This window comes from Hetaerina americana, unplaced genomic scaffold (genome assembly GCF_022747635.1).
Source record: "Hetaerina americana unplaced genomic scaffold, ioHetAmer1.1.p SCAF_7, whole genome shotgun sequence".
NCBI lineage: Eukaryota > Metazoa > Arthropoda > Insecta > Odonata > Calopterygidae > Hetaerina > Hetaerina americana.
The window spans coordinates 760,901-780,187 of NW_027287316.1; positions in this window are offsets into that span (position 1 = coordinate 760,901).

Consider the following 19,287-nt stretch of genomic DNA (forward strand, 5'->3'; position numbering starts at 1 on the left):
ACAAACCATAAGTGTAAAGACTTTGGTGATGTTTACGGGAAATAAGTTTTCATTTCATTATTTGAGGGTTTAGATGAGGATTGAATGAGATGGGCATCAGGACTATTTGGAATATTACTGGGTTTGAAATGAACGAAAACCAACTTCCTCTATCTATAGTTTAAAGGAGAACCCACAGAAAACTCGGCTGATCACTTAAGATAATTCGCACTTCTCAATTTAATAATGAAACTGCAAACACGAAGCGGAAGTTGTGAGCATTTTCTCTCAGCAATATTTACTCAAATGCTGTTCAAATTTCCAAGGATAATTTTATTTTGAAAATGCCATCAAAATGAATGACGAGTACAGATTCAAATTAAATGTGTGTCCATTATAATGTATGAAAGGGTGTAAATACAAAGCTATTTTTTGACTGTTATTGTTATTAATAGCCCAGCTTGAAAATGTGAAGAATAGTATTTGGCACATGATGACTATTAGATGTGTAATCTCCTCAATTAACTGCATCCCTGCATTCATAATTATGCATTAGAAATACACTATGTACCTAACTAGGGAAATAATGATTATTTCGTAAAAAGACATTCATGAGTTCAAAAATACCGTTAAATTTCCTTAAGCTTGAAATCAATTGGGAAAATTCTCATCCGTTGAAATAATTTGGAATCAGTGAAAAAAACTTGGCACGCTGTTAAAAATTCTCAGATTACAGATCTGTAAGAAAACCTTTGAGTCATATGAGAAATATAATAAAGGAATAGAAACACAAATTGGGAGCGAACGATTTCAAGAGGGAGCATGTCATCGAGCATAAATCATAAAAGCGTTTTGCCTTTTTCTACCATCCTCCGTTATGATATCGCATCATGCAAGCATAATCTTCTCCCACTGTCTATTGCGTCTGTTTCCACGGCTTTCTTACTCAATGAAATGCCCGATAAAGCAATGGACCAGTAATTTATTTTAAAACTGTTTGAAAAACACAATTTTCATTCTAAATGTAATATCATTAAATAATAATGGTCTAATGACTACTGATCGAGGAAAGCTAAAAAAGAAAACTATATCGGCTTTAATAATCCGTATTGGCATACCCATGGTATTTCAAAACTTAATTAATTGGAATATTTTACCGTCATTTACCGGTAAAATGCACAGTCGTAATTCAATGCTTCCAGGGAACCGACTGGAAGGGTAAACGAAAGTCCGCCGATTCTAGTTCCTCCCTCCAAAAAAGTGAAAAATGTTTCCGAAATTACATTACAATTTTGACCGTGTAAAATCACAACTATTACTGTGTAATTACCAAGCGACCGATTCATGAAGTCTTTCAACTCTGTATGCAGACAGATCAACTTGGTAAAGAATTTGTATATTCGCTGAGTATTCTCTGAACGCTATCTATGACTTGGTCATCGAAGCGGCATACGACATGTATGCAGAAGAATCCTCGCAGGCAGTACATGTTGATGATACATGGCAGTACATGATACTGTATACGAAAGATATACGCGGGCTCTACGCACGGCATAGATAGATGCCAAATATTCGTTAACGGAAGGCTACAATGGGCAAAAGCAAATAGCGTAGATCAAACGTATGCAGTAGTGGCAGAATGTCCCTCGCGATAGCCATGCAACACTGTCGCTCACTGGAATTTTTAAGCTATACAGTAAGCTAAGTGTCTTCACAAAGAAATTTGCATAGTAGCAGAAAGGCTCCCCTTTCTTGAAAAACTTGAAATGATAAAAAAGTAAAGATATCCATGACCTGTAAATTAACATGACAAAAGAAATAATATTTGCCAACCCCTGGCTAATATTTTCCATGCATGTTTCCTATCTGGCAATAATTATAAAAATGCAAAAACTGCGCTTTTCTGTAAATATGAAATGAACTACTCTCATGAAGCAATGAAAACGATATAGCTGAGACCATAACCTTGATTAGCTCTAGACTATAAAAGCGGAGGGAATAAAACAAAGTTACAAACAGTAGGGGGGAAAATAGGGAACACATATTAGGTTACTAGGGTGTGTTTGGGAAACAGTGATCCACATATACCTCAATCAAGCACAAAAAGGCAGAATTAATAATGAAAAGTAAAACAAACTTACATCTATTCAATCACCGGGGTGTGTTAAGGAATGACAGCCACTCTTGTGAATCACATTCCCACACACACTCAAGGTTTACCAGGATTCCCATGCCAGGGACCCATCAATCAAACAGAAATATGGAAAGGACTTATGTAAACACACAATCACTCCATCACTCAGGTGTTTTAGATATTTGTTAATCACCCACACTCACTCGTTCAGGGTTTGCCAGGATTCCTCCTATGCCAGGGATCTGTCAATCACACAAACACAATAAAAAAACAAGGAAATAATTATTGGGGGAGGGTAAGTGCCTAAAGAAAACCTGACACCAAGTGTTTCACCTACCAGGCCAGCCTCTTCGGAGAAGAATGGTGTTTCTGTTCTTAAAATTTTTATCTTAGCTTTTTGAAATTTCTGTGCTTATTTATAAAACCAAGGTGACAAGGTTGAGATATCCAGTTAATGTAAAATTCTATTATTCCCATTTTTTGGTAGCTATTTGAGGTGATAATAAAAAATCAGCTCACTTTGATTTAAAAGCTTATTTTCCCTTCCACCAGCTTGCCTTTAGGCCAGACATAACAAACTGCTCCAGCGATCAACCATACAGTTAAGCTAATTCAATATGCTTTGGAAAAAAAATCTGCCAGCATTATGATGCAAATTGAAGCTTTTGACAGTGCCCCACACCTTCTAGTACTCTGGAAATTGGAATATTATGGAAATTAAGCAAATGAGCTCAAACTGATTGAATTTTTTCATGATTATTGAACACTAATTGAGTTGAATGCTGAATTAAATGGATATAGGTCAAATATCTTTCCAGTGAAATATGGTGTTCCATCCTTGGACCCTTGTCGGTCCTAGTGATGACCAATGACATCTCTTCTAATGTTACTTGTAAAACTTCAAAGTATGAAGATACCACATTTGTGCCAGGATGATGATGAATGAGCAAAGAAGACCTTTAGGTGTTAATAATATTTCTAGTAAAACTCTTTCACAAGTTATCCGTTGGTTTTATTTTAATAGTTTAGCTCTAAACACACACAACCCAGCATTCAAGTAGGATGCTGACTTTTAACACTGCTGACAGCAAATGAGTTAAATTGTTGAGAATCCACATCAATAACCAGCTTGAATAGAGTCAACATACTTTTGGTATATCAAAGAAAATTTCTGAGTCCTTGTTCATGGTGAAAAAACTTAGAACGTTGAGGCGTAACACAGCAGCAGCAGGCTGGTAATCCTGATGTCCTACAGGGATGTCCTCACTAACAAAATGAATGAAAATGAAAAGGAGCCTGAAACTAATGTTGAACTTGCATTGTTATTATTATATTAACAATCCAATAATTAATGCTATGGCTGAAAAATTAATTCACTGCATTAAAATGATGCAAATTGGTCTGGTATTGATATGCCAAATACTTACTCATTTCCAATTATAAGGCAAATTTAGGGTACATTGGTATGGCATTATTGAAATTCATTCGCATGACCCTGAAGGCAAAAAATACTACTATTGCTTACACCTCCAAGTCTTCACGAATTATATTTTTGATGATTATTTTTCTCCTTTTCCTTAAGCAACAAAAGAAAATAATCAAACCATCAGCCCCCAGTTTATAGCTCTTAGGTCTTTCATCAATGCCCATCTCAGACTCCTCAATGCCTCACCTGTAGCTTGTAGCTTCCTCATCATTCAATGCAATAGAACTCTCTATGAAAGAAGCAGTGTCCCTTTCAGAATCAGTGTCCTTAGAAGCAGAAGTAAAAGAAGCAGTGTCAGTGTCCCTTTCAGAATCAGTGTACATAGAAGCAGAAGTAAAATCAGAATCAGTGTCCATAGAAGTAGAAGTAAAAGAAGCAGTGTCAGTGTCCCTTTCAGAATCAGTGTACATAGAGGCAGAAGTAAAATCAGAATCAGTGTCCTCCGTACCCCCAGCACTCCCTCAACAACCAATTCCATACCAGCCGGCTAAGGCTGGTGAGTTCGTCCCCAGCACAGAATCTACACAAAAGGAAGAAGTCTGTTCTTCAGAGTTAGGGCAGTGTAGTATATTCGATTGTTTGTAGTAATGATTAGTCTGCAATGATGTAATTATAGTGTGCACAGGCAATTATTCACCATTGCACTTTATTCTACCATTTATAAGGGTCATTTATCAAGGAAAATCATCTTCAGTGGAATGTTATTTTCTCCAGTGTAAACTGAAAGAAAGAATGATTGTCACTTCAAGGATTGATTATTTATTCTCCTCAGATATCTCCGCGAATGAGTACAGAACTTTGAAATGCAACCCGAAGAAGAGAGAAAAAGAAAGCCGCAGCTCTGACCATCATTGCTCAGACATTTCAAATGACATGAGAGGCATTGTGCAACACATTGCAGAAGGTCTTTGAAGAGTTAGCATTTCAGGGTAGAACATGTCTGTGCAACAAAATCTCATTTTTAAATACTTTGTTGAGTCAATAATGGATGAGCATATAATTCTGACCTTTCATGTTCAAGTGAGGGTGTGGCAACGGACCACAGTCGTCACTCTTTTCTGGCATTGATTGGCATACAGTAATGGAAATGGACCAAATATACACATGTAGGATATTTTGGTCAATTCTCCCATGCTCATTCTGACCAAAACATTTCTCAATAATATACATATTGGTAAAATGTTCATTGTGACATTTGTTCATTGAAAGGGAAAGTTTTTCACACTATATATAGGAAGATAGAATGTGTGAAGTATGTATAACATCCAAAAGAGAGAATTTTATTAAAAACTACTGGGAACATACGTAGCATATGGAATGCCTGTAGCATCTAACTTCCACACCTGTGTTCCTCATGTTAGTGAAACAGTAATTGATGCATTTAAAAACCAAGATCATGAGGACATCAAAATGTGTATTAGATGATTAACAGAGAAGCCCACTCTCATCCTAACAGCTGCAATTTTGAATGGACATGTGCATTTATTATTTGATTTCAGTGATCAGTGACTTTGAGTGAGGAACTGCTGCTCTTCCTCATGATCGCCCTCTAGTGTTTACAATCACTCATTTTTACTGTTATTACCCACGTCTCTCCAATGCAGTGAATGGCATCTCAAGATATTTATATACAGATTAGTACAGGAGAATAGAGGAGAATAATCAAAACAAAGAATTATTATTATTACTAAAAATACACATGTGCTGTTAGACATTGTCAGGTGGCACACAAGTCCCAAATAATCGCAAAAGATAATACATAAAACCAGACTTCAAAACACAAATCTCTTTAACAAAACAAGGGAATCCCCATCCCATTTACAACAATTAATCAGCAAGAAAAAAAGATAAATTAACAAAAAAATTAAGCAATTACATATAATACAATACACCACTCATCAATCAAATTATTACATATATGTCTTACATCTATTCTTAAAAGTATACACTCTGTTAGGAAAGGGCTCGAATATTTTTGCAGGTAAGGTGTTCCACTCAACAATTGTTCTATTTAGAAAAGAAAATTTTTTTTATTTGTTCTCTGTGCCTGGCATTTTACCCTAAATTTGTGATCATTTCTGCCTATAAAATTTGGGTTCCCCGCCTCTTTCCTAAGATCTGCCCAAGCTTTCTCCCCCTTCAGAATTCGGAACATTCCACAAAGTCTGCTTACTTTCCTTCTAGTTTCTAGAGGTTCCCAGCCCAGCGTTTCTAGCATGTCAGACACACTCTCCATCCTCCTATGCTTCCCCAGTACATATCGGGCAGCCTTCCTTTGCACCTTTTCCAGTTTTTTAATATGACCTTCTTCATGAGGGTCCCATACAAGAGAAGCGTACTCTAAAATTGGTCTTACTAGGGTCTGATAAGCCTTCTCCTTGGTTGCTCTGACACTCCCTTTGAGGTTTCTCATCACCCAATGAAGAGTTTTGAAAGCTTTCTTAAAGATGTACTCCACATTTAGCCCCCACCCAAAGTCCTTAGTTAAATATACACCTAAGTATTTGCAAGTCTCACTTCTAGGAATGACATTTTCTGAGAATTTATATTCCCAATTGTTTCCATTTACCTTGTCGCTAAAAGTGATGGATTTGCATTTGTCAACATTAATATCCATCCCATTTTTTGTCACCCAATCTGCCATTTTATTTATGTCCCTTTGAAGTTTGTCACGGTCTCTGTCATTTTCGACTTTCCTGTAGATAATACAGTCGTCTGCAAAAAGTCTTATCTGAGAATTAATATTTACTGGGAGATCATTTATATATATTAAAAACAAGAGCGGGCCAAGTACGCTTCCTTGTGGGACTCCCGATGTTACCCTTGTTTTTTCAGAATACACTTCTCCTAATTTGACCCTTTGAGTTCGACCTTCCATGAAATTTCTGACCCAAGAGATTACTATTCCATCTGTGAGTAGTGGCAATTGGCCCATCTTAAGCATTAAGCGATCGTGGTCAACTTTGTCAAAGGCTTTTGACAGGTCGACTATTATAGCATCCACTTCTATTCCCGCATCCATAGAGTCAAACATTTCTTGGCAGAACCCTAATAGCTGAGTTTCGCAAGAGTGCCCTTTTCTAAAACCATATTGGCGACTATACAACCAATTCTCACTCTCCCACAAGTCCCAGAGATAATCAGCTATTATCTTTTCTAATAGCTTGCATACAACTGATGTCAAGCTTACCGGTTTATAATTATCAACTAGTGCTTTATCTCCTCCTTTGAAAATTGGCTTAACATATGCCTCCTTCCAAGCATTTGGCAGGGCATTATTGTTTAAGTTAACATTGAATAAATGATTTATATAATTTGAAACTACACTACCACCCAATTTAAGAAAGTCAATTGAGATACCATCTGGCCCTTTTGATTTATTTGCCCTCATTTTCATAATTTTTTTATAAATTTCTGCGCTCGTTGTTTTAATACGAGGGTCATCCGGAAAGTAGTACCCGTTCGTGAAATAAAGACACAAAAGTAAATATTAACAAACATAAAAAATTTTATTTGAAAGAGGATACTTTAAACTACTTCTCAACATAATCTCCAAGCAAATTAAGGCATTTGTCATAACGTGTGACAAGTTTCTGTATTCCTGCTGCATAGTCCTTCGCCGCCAGCTCATTGAGATACGCGAGGGACCCATCTTGCACAAATTTTTGCATAATGCAGATGGTGTTTAACAATTTCATGAACAATTGTTCGAGAAACATTGGGAAAATGCTCACAGATGTCATCAATTGTGACGCGCCGATCGTTCCTCACGAATTCGTCAACTGAGCTCACCAGTTGGTCTGTAATGACAGACGGTCTCTCCGAACGCTCATCGTCGTGTGTGTTCCCCCTCCCCATGTTGAAGTTGCGACACCACCGCCGAACAGACGACTCGTCCATTACATTGTCTCCATACACCTCCTTTAATTGGCGATGAATATCACATGGGCGAACGTTTCTTGCATTGAGGAATTTAATCACTGCCCTCACTTCACAACTGGCGGCGTTCTCAATTTTTTTAAACATTGTAAACAATCACAGAAACAACACAGGCAATGCTAGCGTCACGCAACTTGGCTCAGAGAAGACAGACAAGCCACTGAAGCTATCTGACCTCGTCCAGCGGCTACTCGCGTCGTCAGCACTTCATGCGGCACGAACGAGTACTACTTTCCGGATGACCCTCGTACTTTTGGTATTTAATATTTTTTTCGCCTCCTTGTTGACTCAGAGATGTATCTACAGGATCCTTTTTATTTACAATAACCTTAAATACACTTGCATACCAATTATTAAATGCATTAGCCTTTTCCTTATCATCAACGATTAGTGTTCCATCCTCTTTTTTTAAAGCTGTTATGTTTTCCCTGTTGTCTTTCCTCCTCCGGAGGTACTTGTAAAATTTATTTCCATTATCTATCCCGATTATTTTCTGTAGAAAACTATCTTTGGCTATTTTCTTTTCTCTATTCAATTCACGAACTAATTTTTTGCAAATTATGAGCCATTCCGAGCTCTCGTTCCGCTTTTTGTGAATCACTCTCAGTTTTTTCTTCAAGGATCTAATTTTGCGGTTGTAGAACTCTGGATCAGTATTTTCTTTAAGAATTTTTTTCGGGACAAATTTATTTAATCCCTCCTCCATTATCCCCATAAATGTTTTCCAGATTTCTTCTACATTCTGCCCACCACTTACCCATTGCAAATGCTTTTCCCTTAAAAAGGTCTGGAGCCCTTCCCTATCACCACGTTTATATTGTCAAACTATCTTTTTGTTTACTAGCCCCTTATACTGAGCCCTCTCCCAGTTTAGATACATACGCACAGCTGAATGGTCACTTATTCCCGGAAGGACATTGACTTCCCCTACCCACTTTTTCGGTCTCACAAGTATGACGTCGAGGATGTTTCCCCCGCGCGTGGGTTTTTCCACCATCTGTACAAAACCCTCCTTGTTTATAAGAATGCTGAATGCTGAGATATATATATATATATATATATATATATATATATATATATATATATATATATATATATATATATATATATATATATATATATATAATTCATTCAAGAAAATCTAACTTAACTTCGCTATTTTGCAGAAGACATTATAATTTTCAACACTCAACAATTACAATTCAGAGTAGCCATTATTATAACTAGTATTGCATTAACCCAAAAGCTAGTGCTACTCTCCATTTTCCTCTATTTCCTTCATGTTTCCCCTACACCCCTGTATAGCTCTATTTATAGGAGTCATGTGCTCCCTGGTAAATGCTATATCCATAACCTGTACATGTCTCAGGCTGCTCAGGTGCAAACGGCAGATGGAAAATCTGGATGGGCTGCATTGGGAAAAGGAATAAGACAGGGGTGTCCATTGCCATCTGTGCTTTTCAACATATTTGTGGAAGAAATGGTTGAAGAGGCACAGGAAGAACTGCAGGTAGGAATGAAAGTCAGTGGGGAATTCATAAAATCAGTTAGGTTTGCAGATGATCAAGCTCTAGTTTGTCAGTCAGGCAAGGGGTTGCAACATTGTGCACATTGAAAAGTCAGTTAGATGAGTATGAGGTGAGAATCAATATAAAAAAAACAAAGATTATGTAATTTTAGGGAAAGGGAAAGGCCAATTTTAATATTTAAAGAGGAGCTCAGAAACTGTAGCAGGTGGAACAGGTTAAGTGCCATATCTTTGTGCCACCAAGTGCTTTGGACGAAAATGGCCAAAGTAGTAGGGATATAAGGAAAAGAATTGCATTAGGCAAAGAAACTTTCACAAGGAGGAGGGATTGATGACAGGGGCATTAAGTAAGTATGTTAAGAAAAGGTCCATCAAAACTTTGATATAGAGCATGGTTTTTTATGGTGCGGAAACATGATCTTTGAAACAGGATTGGAGGCATAGGTTGGAGGCTTTTGAAATGTGGGTGAGGGGAAGGATAGAGTAGGTGGAGTGGACAGAAAGGAAAACAAATGAGGAAGTAATAGGTACGTATGATGGGGGAGGAGAGGAGATTGTTGGGAGAAAGCACAAGGAGATACAATAAATGGATGAAAGGCATATTGATCGGAGTTGGATGTTGAAGACTGTGATAGAGGGGGGAGAGAGTTGAGCAAATTAAGAAAGGGGAAAGAATAGGATAGGGATGTTGGACGGGATGAAGGAAGTATATTGGCATGTAGGATATCAGGTCTGCTTTCTAAGGAGAGGCAAGGGAACATAAATGTAATATAGATTCAGCAGAAGAACTAGCTGATGTTACTGTTAAAGAAGATTCTCAATCCTGGTGGTGTGAAAGACTGGTTCACATTAATGGAATTGGTATGAATCTATTGCATAAAAGCAGAATAATGGGATTCTCATTTTCTAATGATGAGCAGAAGCAGTTCTCTATGAATAGAAGCGAAACTGTAAAAGGCCTTTATAAAGTCAAAGCATAAAAAAGCCTGGAGGAACTATTTCATTCACATTAATGCAGGTCTAAGAAAATTTGCTCGAAGTAGAGCCTATTATGTGTGCATACAGATTTTCATAGATGATTACGGGAAAACTAATCGTATAGTTGTTTTTTTAATCTAAAAGTCAGGTAAAGAACTTTGAAAATAGCATGAACCTTGGAGGAAATCAAAATATAGGTCAACAAGTATGAAGCTTAAAAGAATTCACATTAATTTATTACACAAAATCTGATTAACCTCATCAATAATACTTCTCATAATATTGTAAAATTGTGGAGGAAAAACGTGGTCTCATTTAAGAATTTTTGGTTGTGATACACATGCTCAGATGCCACATGAAAAGCATCAGAAGCTTGATGCTGAGCTAAAAAGTAAATATTTCAAAAATCATATCAAGGTTTCAAAGGATATTTGCACCTTGCCATTGTAATCCCAAGAAAAATACAAGCATGTAGGGCTTGGGATCTAGTTATTGAGGAAAAGTTAATCCATGCAAAAGTTCCACCTACTCGGAGGATTTATGTGATAGAGAGAGAAATTAAGTCATTTTATGACATAGTCAAGTTCCTGTAGATAGACTTCCTGACAGGTAAGTAATCAGATCTCTATGGATCTATAAAATAAAAAGAAAGATTTTAGGAATGTAGCTTGAGGTAGATCACTTGGAAGTGGTGATTCTTTCCTTAATAGAAATCTTAGGAAATACTACCTTGATCAAAAAGTTACCGGAATAACCACCGTGTGGCGCTCCGATCGTTCCGATTTTAGTTCTGTTTTTTTGTTAAATTGGTACATCTGTTGTTGACATTCCCTTTAAATCTTAGTGTCATAACTTGACATTTGAAAAAGTTACGTAGCCAAGAGTACATCTATCTCTGTGTGTGTTGGCGATTTTTTACAATTGCAGAAATGGATTTAAATTTACAACAACGAACTTGTATTAAATTTTGCGTAAAAAACGGATTTAGTGGCGCACGGACGTTGGAAATGTTGGAAAAGTGTTTCGGCAACGATTCTCTAAAAAAAACGGTCGTTTACCAGTGGCACGAGCGGTTCAGAAGTGGTCGTGAGTCAACCGAAGATGATGACCATCGACATCGAAAGTCGGTGAAAAAATTGATAAAGTAAAAGAAATGTTGGTCAATAACCGCAAATTAACCATCAGAGAAATAGCGGAGGACTTGAACATTGCCTATGGATCCGCCCAAGACATTGTGGTTAATGATTTGGGTTTCCGTCGTGTAGCAGCAAAGTTGGTTCCAAAAGACCTCAATTTCATGCAAAAAAGAGACCGTGTTGACGTCGCAAAAGACATGATTTGCGAGGCTGAATCCGATCCCACATTCATCAAAAGGATCATTACTGGAGACGAGACGTGGGTTTATGAGTACGACACGCAATCCAGACATCAGGCAAGTGAATGGCGTTCACCAAATGAGCCGAGACCAAAAAAACCACGTCGTTTTCAGTCAAAAAAGAAGGCAATGCTGACGGTTTTCATGGAATACAACGGTGTAGTGCATCATGAATTTTTGCCAGAAGGCCAGACAGTAAACAAAGAGTATTATTTGGGCGTTATGAGACGTTTGCGTGAAGCAATTCGCCGAAAGAGACCAGAAATGTGGGCAGAAAACTCGTGGATTTTGCACCATGATAACGCACCGTCGCACAGTGCTATCATTATTCGTAATTTTTTGACGAAAAATGCAACAAATACCATCCAACAGCCACCGAATTCACCTGATTTAGCTCCCTGTGACTTCTTTCTGTTCAATCGAGTTAAAAAACCATTACGGGGAACGCGTTTTAGCAGCCGAGAGGAAGTAATGGAAAAATCGCAGGAAGCACTGATGGACATACCGAAAACCGAATATAAAAAATGTTTCGAGGATTGGATCAAGCGCTGGCATAAGTGTGTTGCAGTCGATGGGGATTACTTTGAAGGGGACAATATAGATTTAGATGAATAAACTTGTATTTTTAATTTTCTGAATAAATTCCGGGAACTTTTTGATCAAGGTAGTATATCTATATGTGTCAGCCCAAGGTATTTTTGCTGAGGAAATCGAGGGTAAAGTATATCTCACAAAAGGCTGTTTAAAAATTTTAAGGCTAAAAGATTCCTCCAGAAATTGAAGTGAGAAAAGGCTCACTTGTCAATATTATTTATAAGTAATTGGAGTGTGAAGTCTTTCTTTGCTTTAAATTGAAACGTGAAGTATCAGTTGTGATAATAGCTGTATGTGTTGATGATTTCTTTATATGTTTCAATGATCCAGACAAAGTGGCATATCATTAGGTTAAAGATTCCAAGACACTACGGGAAAAGCTGCCACAGTAACTTTTAACGGAGCCATCCGCTAATGTGCATTTCAATGCAACAATTTCAGAGTGTAAAAATCATTCGCCTTGCCCGGGATTCGAACCCGGATCCCTCGATGTCCGGCCGAGTGCTTTCGGCAGTTAAGCTACCGGGGCGTCCTCTTAAACTCGGACATCGAGGGATCCGGGTTCGAATCCGGGTGAAGGTGAATCATTTTTTCCCTTTGAAATTGTTTCATCCCCATTTGGACGTCAATGCAGAATTACATGTATTTCTCTTTGGAATTTGGGGGTGGAGCAGTTGATACTTCAAAGCAAGAGATTCTCCAGAGATTGTTTGATGAAGTTCGTGGCCTGAATGAATATTTGCCATCTCCTGTTCACTCTGAGATGGAAGTTTGTTCTCAAACTCTCACAAATAAGTTTGGAAAACAATGCTTTGAGCATCTCACCAATCACACCTGCTGCACACATTGTTTGTGTTTGGAAGCCCTACGAAAAAAATGATAATGGACAGAAAATTATGAAGAGGAAATACGTAGGAAAAGTGTGGAAAGGAGAAAGCGGGCGGAAATAGAATGGATGAACATTTGATCATGGTGAACCCTTAACCCAAATAACAACCTTGCAGTTGTTATGTGGGTCAAGGCCCGTTTCATTTTCCCATTAAATCCACTTTGTTTCAGCCTGTGAACATACGTACCATAGAGAACAAGAGAGAATAGATAGAGATCACAAGAGTGGCTTCATTATGGAAACACCGTGATGTCACCGTTGGAGGATAACGCAATGTTTTTACAAAGTTCGCGTTATATTGTAATCTTATGCACGCGCATGAAATGCTGCTACATTGATCTCTGTTACTTGAGAGGACACATAATAATTAGGTTTTGACCTCCTCCTTTGAAAGAATTACCCAAAGATCATTAGAAATAACTTGTGCACAGCCAAATAGTATTTTGAATGTCTTGATCACATAATTCATATCGCATATCATGCAATCTCAATAATTGCTTGTATTTTCCAATCCAATAATTTAGGATTGGTTGATAAAAAAGCATTTCTGATTAAGAGGTAGAAATGAAGGATTATTCAGCTTATTTTTTATTCATTTATTCATATACCCTGCGGAACTTGGCATCTTAGGACAATGTTTAGGACTGGAAAATTAGAGAATATTAAGCGAGAGATGGAAAGGTGAAATATAGATATTTTAGGTCTATGCGAGCTGAAATGGAAGGATAGCGGGGATTACTGAAGCAATAATCATAGAATAATATAGAGCGGCGGGGACGAGAGCCAACGAGGGGTTGCCATAGTATTAAATGAAGAGGTAGGAAGAAGCGTAGTCAAAATAGAGCAGGTAACGGATAGAATATTACTAGTAGAGATAAAAGCAAAACCGACGAACTTGGTTATTATTTAGGTATACATGCCACCGAGCAACCATCAGGAAGAAGAGGTCGATAGGATATACGATCAGTTAGAGGACATAATCGCGTGTGTTCCTGCTGGGAAACATTTGATAGTGATGGGGGAATGGAATGCGACGGTAGGCGAAGGAAGAGATGGTGACGAGGTCGGGGACTACGGTTTAGGCACGAGGAATGACCGCGGGGAGAAAGCAGTTCTGCAGGAGACAGGGGTTAGTCATCACCAACACTTGTTTTAGACACCACAAAAGACGCAGATATACATGACAAATGCCAGGTGACTCAGAAAGGTATCAACTAGATTATATCCTGGTTAGACATAGGTTTAGGAACAGTGATAAATTCGCACAGCTTCCCGGGAGTGGATGTGAACTCTGACCATAATTTAGTTGTTATGAAATGTAGCGTCCGTTTCAAAAAGATAGGGCAGGGGCGGCGAGTTAGAAAATGGAATGTAGAAGCATTAAATGGTTTGAAAAGGTAGAGTAAATCATGGATGATGGTAAAGAGCTAAGTACTATCGAAGAAAAATGGGAAAGTTTCAAGAAAGGGTTGTATAAAGCCGCAAAAGACACTACTGGAACCGTTAACGCTGAAAGGACTAGGAAACCATGGATCACGGATGAGATGATTACAAAGATGGATGAGCGGAGAAAATGGAAGAATGTAAATACAGAATTAGGCAAAATGAAGCACAAAGAATTAAACAATAAATCGAGGCGGACGACAAATAAAGCAAAAGAAGCATGGTGGAAGACGCAGTGCGAGGATATGGAAAGTCTGCAGAGGAAGGGTGAAATCGGAGCGCTGTACAGCAAAGTTAAATCTTTATCGGGAAATAAGAAAGGGAGATCTATGCTAACAGTTAGAGATAAGGCGGGTAAGGTAATAGTTGACAGAGGAAAGATCCAAGAGAGATGGAAGGAGTATATAGAAGAACAGTATAGTAAAGAACTTAGACCAACAAGTTTAGGCTTGGAAAAGGAGCATACCGTAGATGAAGATAGTTTACTTCCAGGCATAATCGACGATGAGATAGAAAGGGCATTGAGGGAGATGAAACTAAATAGGAACGTGGGGGTAGATAAAATTCCTGCGGAGCTACTGAAGAGTTTAGGAAAATGTGCAAGGAAGACTCCTGATGGACTCATTCGTAGTATCTATGAGTAAGGATTCTGGCCGGAAGACTTTTTGAGATCATTGTTAGTTCCTATTCCGAAAAAGGTAAATGCTACATAATGTGAGAACTGCAGAACAATAGGTTTGATATTCCACGAAGCTAAAGTTGTTCTCAGGATCATCAACAAAGGATAGAGAGTAGGGCAAATTAATGTAATCAGAACGTATTTGTCTGTTTCGTAGATTTCAGAAAACCATTTGATAGAGTGTATTGGGAAAAACTAATGAGTGTATTACAGAAAATAGGAATAGATTGGAGGTACAGGAGGCTAACCCGCACCTTTAAATGTCTCAGACTGCTCAGGTGAGAGTGGGGAGCGAAGAGTCCGGATGGGCAGTGTTGGGAAGATATTGCCTATTATCACCGTTCCTGTTCAACCTGAATATAGAGGAAATGATTAAAGAGGCATGGGAAGAACTCGAGGTAGGAATGAAAGTCGGTGGGGAATTCGTAAAATCAGTTAGGTTTGCTGATGATCAAACTTTAGTTTGTCAGTCAGCCAAGGGGTTACAAACATTGCTGAGTGAATTGGAAATTCAGTGCGACAGGTATGGGATGAGAATCAATATTAATAAAACAAAGGTTATGCGATTTTCTATAAAGAAAAAGGCCAAGCTTTACATTAAAATAGGAGGGCAAAAACTAGAGCAGGTAGAACAGTTTACGTATCTTGGTAGTGTTTTGGACCAACACGGTCAAAGTAGTAGGGACGTAAAGAGAAGAATTGCGCTAGGCAAAGAGGCTTTCACAAGGAGGAGGGAGTTGATGACAGGGACTTTGAGTAAGGATGTTAAGAAAAGACTCGTAAAAACTTTGATATGGAGCGTAGCTATGTTCGGTACGGAAACGTGGTCATTGAAGTAGGAGGATGGACGTAGATTGGAGGCTTTTGAAATGTGGGTATGGAGAAGAATGGAGAAGGTGAAATGGACAGAGAAGAAAACAAACGAGGAAGTACTTGGTATGGTGGACGAAGAGAGGGGTTTGTTGGGAGCAATCCTATGGAGGCAGGAAAAGTGGCTGAAGGGGGTATTGACCGGCAGCGGGATGTTGAAGACTGTAATAGAGGGGAGAATGTTAGGCAAACGAGGAAAGGGAAGGAACAGGTTAAGGATTTTGGACGGGATGAATGGAGGAAGGAAGTACTGCAGGAAGAAGAGGGACCTGATGTAGAGTAGGTTGCCGGCTTGTGTTTTGCTAGGAGTCACAAAATATTTATTTGGTATTGCGTACGTTGTGTCCATCCAAAAACCTACCTTATTCGGTAGGTTATCTTATAATAATAATATACCCTGCAAACCACTTCCAGGATGTGTAATAGAGGGCTGAATACACACCAGATTAATTTTACTCGAACATGACCCTACCGCGGTTGAACAATGTTATTATGATCCCCTATCATTCGTGGAAAAAATTACATCTTGAATCTATTTGCTCTACACTTAATCTCTCTAATTTTATTAGCATGATCTCTCCTTGGAAAGTATAAATAGCAACTTTGTGATTCCATTGAAAAATGTTTATTAAAGACGACCCGGGTTTCGACGTCATCTTCAGGTGACATCTCTGACGGACACCCATCTATATATATTGCACTCCGGAAGAGGGGCGGGGAGGTGAGAAGGTGGGTGGGGGAGGGAATTGAGCTATGATAGTCGGAGGGAAGGGTAGAAACATGAGGCACCCTACAAGGAGCATTCCTCCTATTAGCGGAGGAAAGTGGGTGGGTTTTAACGGTCCAGGGACATAAATTCAAAAATCTTTTACACATCTATGAGGACAAGGGAGGGTGTGGGATTCCTGGTATCCTCAGTATTTTGGTGATTGCTATTTATCTTAAAACTAGCAAATCTATTCTGTAGCACGAACTTTATGCCATTTTAGTCCCCTTCTTTAAAAAAGTAAATTTTCTTCTTAGGCCTCTTATTTCGGACCTCATGAGGCGAAAACTTAGCATTTAATGCCCTGTGGCCACTAATTCCTTTCATAGTTTTTGCAGTTAACACTTTTTTGGGAATATTCGTTGCTAATAAATAAGGACTATTGTCGCCCCTCGTTAGTGAAGTGACAAGTTGATTCAATAAGTTCAACGAAAAATAATTCATTTGCGATTTGCAGGTATTTTTGTCTTTGCCGCCCGTTTTAAAACTGTCTGTCTGTCTGTAAAACTCCAGTCAATAGATGGGACATTGAACTCTCCCTCGATTATAACGTCGCGATCACTGCGCTGGGATAGGAAACCTTTGATTTGCTGATCTGATTCTAGCATTGAACTGTCTCTGTCGACGGGCGGTCTCAGCTTTTACATCGTTTTTTTAAGACACCTCACAAGAAAGGACTCCAAAACTCATCTCTATAAATGCAACCAGTGTAATCATGGAATGGCATCACCATTAATGTAGAAATCCACAACAGAGTGAAAAATATTTTAAAAGACCATGATGACCGTTGAATGAAAATCAAACCCTCATTTTTCAAATTCTTAAGAATTTTTTGACAAAATGCTAATGCAAATTTGGACAATGTTGTGCCGTTATCAATGCTAATAAATTGCGTTAAGTAAGCTTATGTAACGTCAAGAATTCATACAGACCAGTAATCATTATTAAGGTTTTCAATAATTAGAGATATGTTTTCACGCACCTAAGGCGACAATTAACCGACTGGCAAAGCACTCATGAATCAACAAAGTCACTTTTGTTTATTTCTTTTCCGTGTCCCCGCTTGAATGATTTCTCTTCGAATGTGTGGTATTCCCTTTTTCAATCGTCTCCATTCAATTTAAGCATTTTGTGCGTCATCACTAGTGTGAATCTCTAAGCAAAATTTTCTTTTATTTTTGGTATATATTTTTAAATCAAACTAAGAGCGTAGTGAACAACTGTGCAATTTAAATCTAAAGAACTACGGGAGATGCAGGGACTAAGGATTAAAGCAATCCGCTGAAAATTGAGGCAATCCGGGTTCAAGTCTCGGGATAAATGAATTTCCAATCTGTAAAATTTCAGTATCATTTCAGACGAATGTGCAAAGCTCGCAGTAGATTAGAATGCGTTAACTTTTACGTTGCTAAGAATACATGTAGAAATAAATTTGACCAAAAAATTGGATATGAAATTGAATCCTACGAGCGTGGTCTACGAGAGTGATTTCAGAGATCGCGGTGAAGTACAACGACGTCCGACCGACCCCGACGACTACTCTGCTACTCTTTAGTTTCATTACCATTCGTGCTCTCTCCATCGCGCCACACCATACGGATCACGCAACCCGCATGCCATTGCTGCGTTGCCAATTGTCTGAACTCCAGGATAGAAAGAGATTAAACCGGAACGACAACGCCACTGCAGACGGAAGATGAAACGTGTAACACGAAGGAAATATCGTAGAGCAGCCATTCATCGCGATCGCTTGAATCCATTTCGAAAGTCCTCCCAGTCTAAGGTGCCAAACCCACTCGCTGGGTCGCTCGCACCGTCGCTGGGTCGTTTGTCAACCAACCGCCGCCATTTGGATGGCAGCGAACCGTTGCTGCCGGTCTCTCATTGGAAGAAGACAGCGGTGGCTGCATTTACCCTCCTCACCTTTACGTTTGTTTGGATTATTAATTCCTCGAGCCAGTTGTCAGAGAAGTACTCATTTAGTTAGACCTTTGAAATTCGGAGATCGTTGGGCTTATTTTCCCATTTACAATTCCATCTTACACTGATACGCTCTCCTCTGCTTCGTCCGCATGAACTTGTCCTTTGACCTTCTCCGCGGCGCTCCCTCCTTCAGTTTTCCTCCCTACGCATTCATTGTGCCTCAAAACCCACCCGTTTCCTCTTTACTGGGTACTGCTTCGTGTGAACGGTGCCTCATCCTGTCCGCGTATTTTTTCGTTACTATTTCATCGCTCCATTTGCAATTCAGCATCCGCACCACACTTCGAAGGCCTATTATCCCTCTCTCTTTCTCGTCTTTTTCGTTTTACTGATTAATGAATCCGAGACCTATTTCGTGCCCCACTGGAATATTACCAGTCATAATTAAAAAATAAGGACCGTTTTCTAAATATTAAACATTCATAACAGAGTTGTAAGCATGCAGTGCAATCAATCTCTTAATAGTTTCCGATGCCATTGGAGTCTTCATTGAGCGACGGCCGCTTGCTTATCGGCGAATGCAGATGGGCAAGCGGCGAATGCCCCGGAAATCGTCGCTCCCGCCAGCTACGAAGTGCGTGCTGTGATTCGATTTTTGCGTGCAAAATGGTCACGAGCCATCCAAATTCATCGGAAGTCGTGCC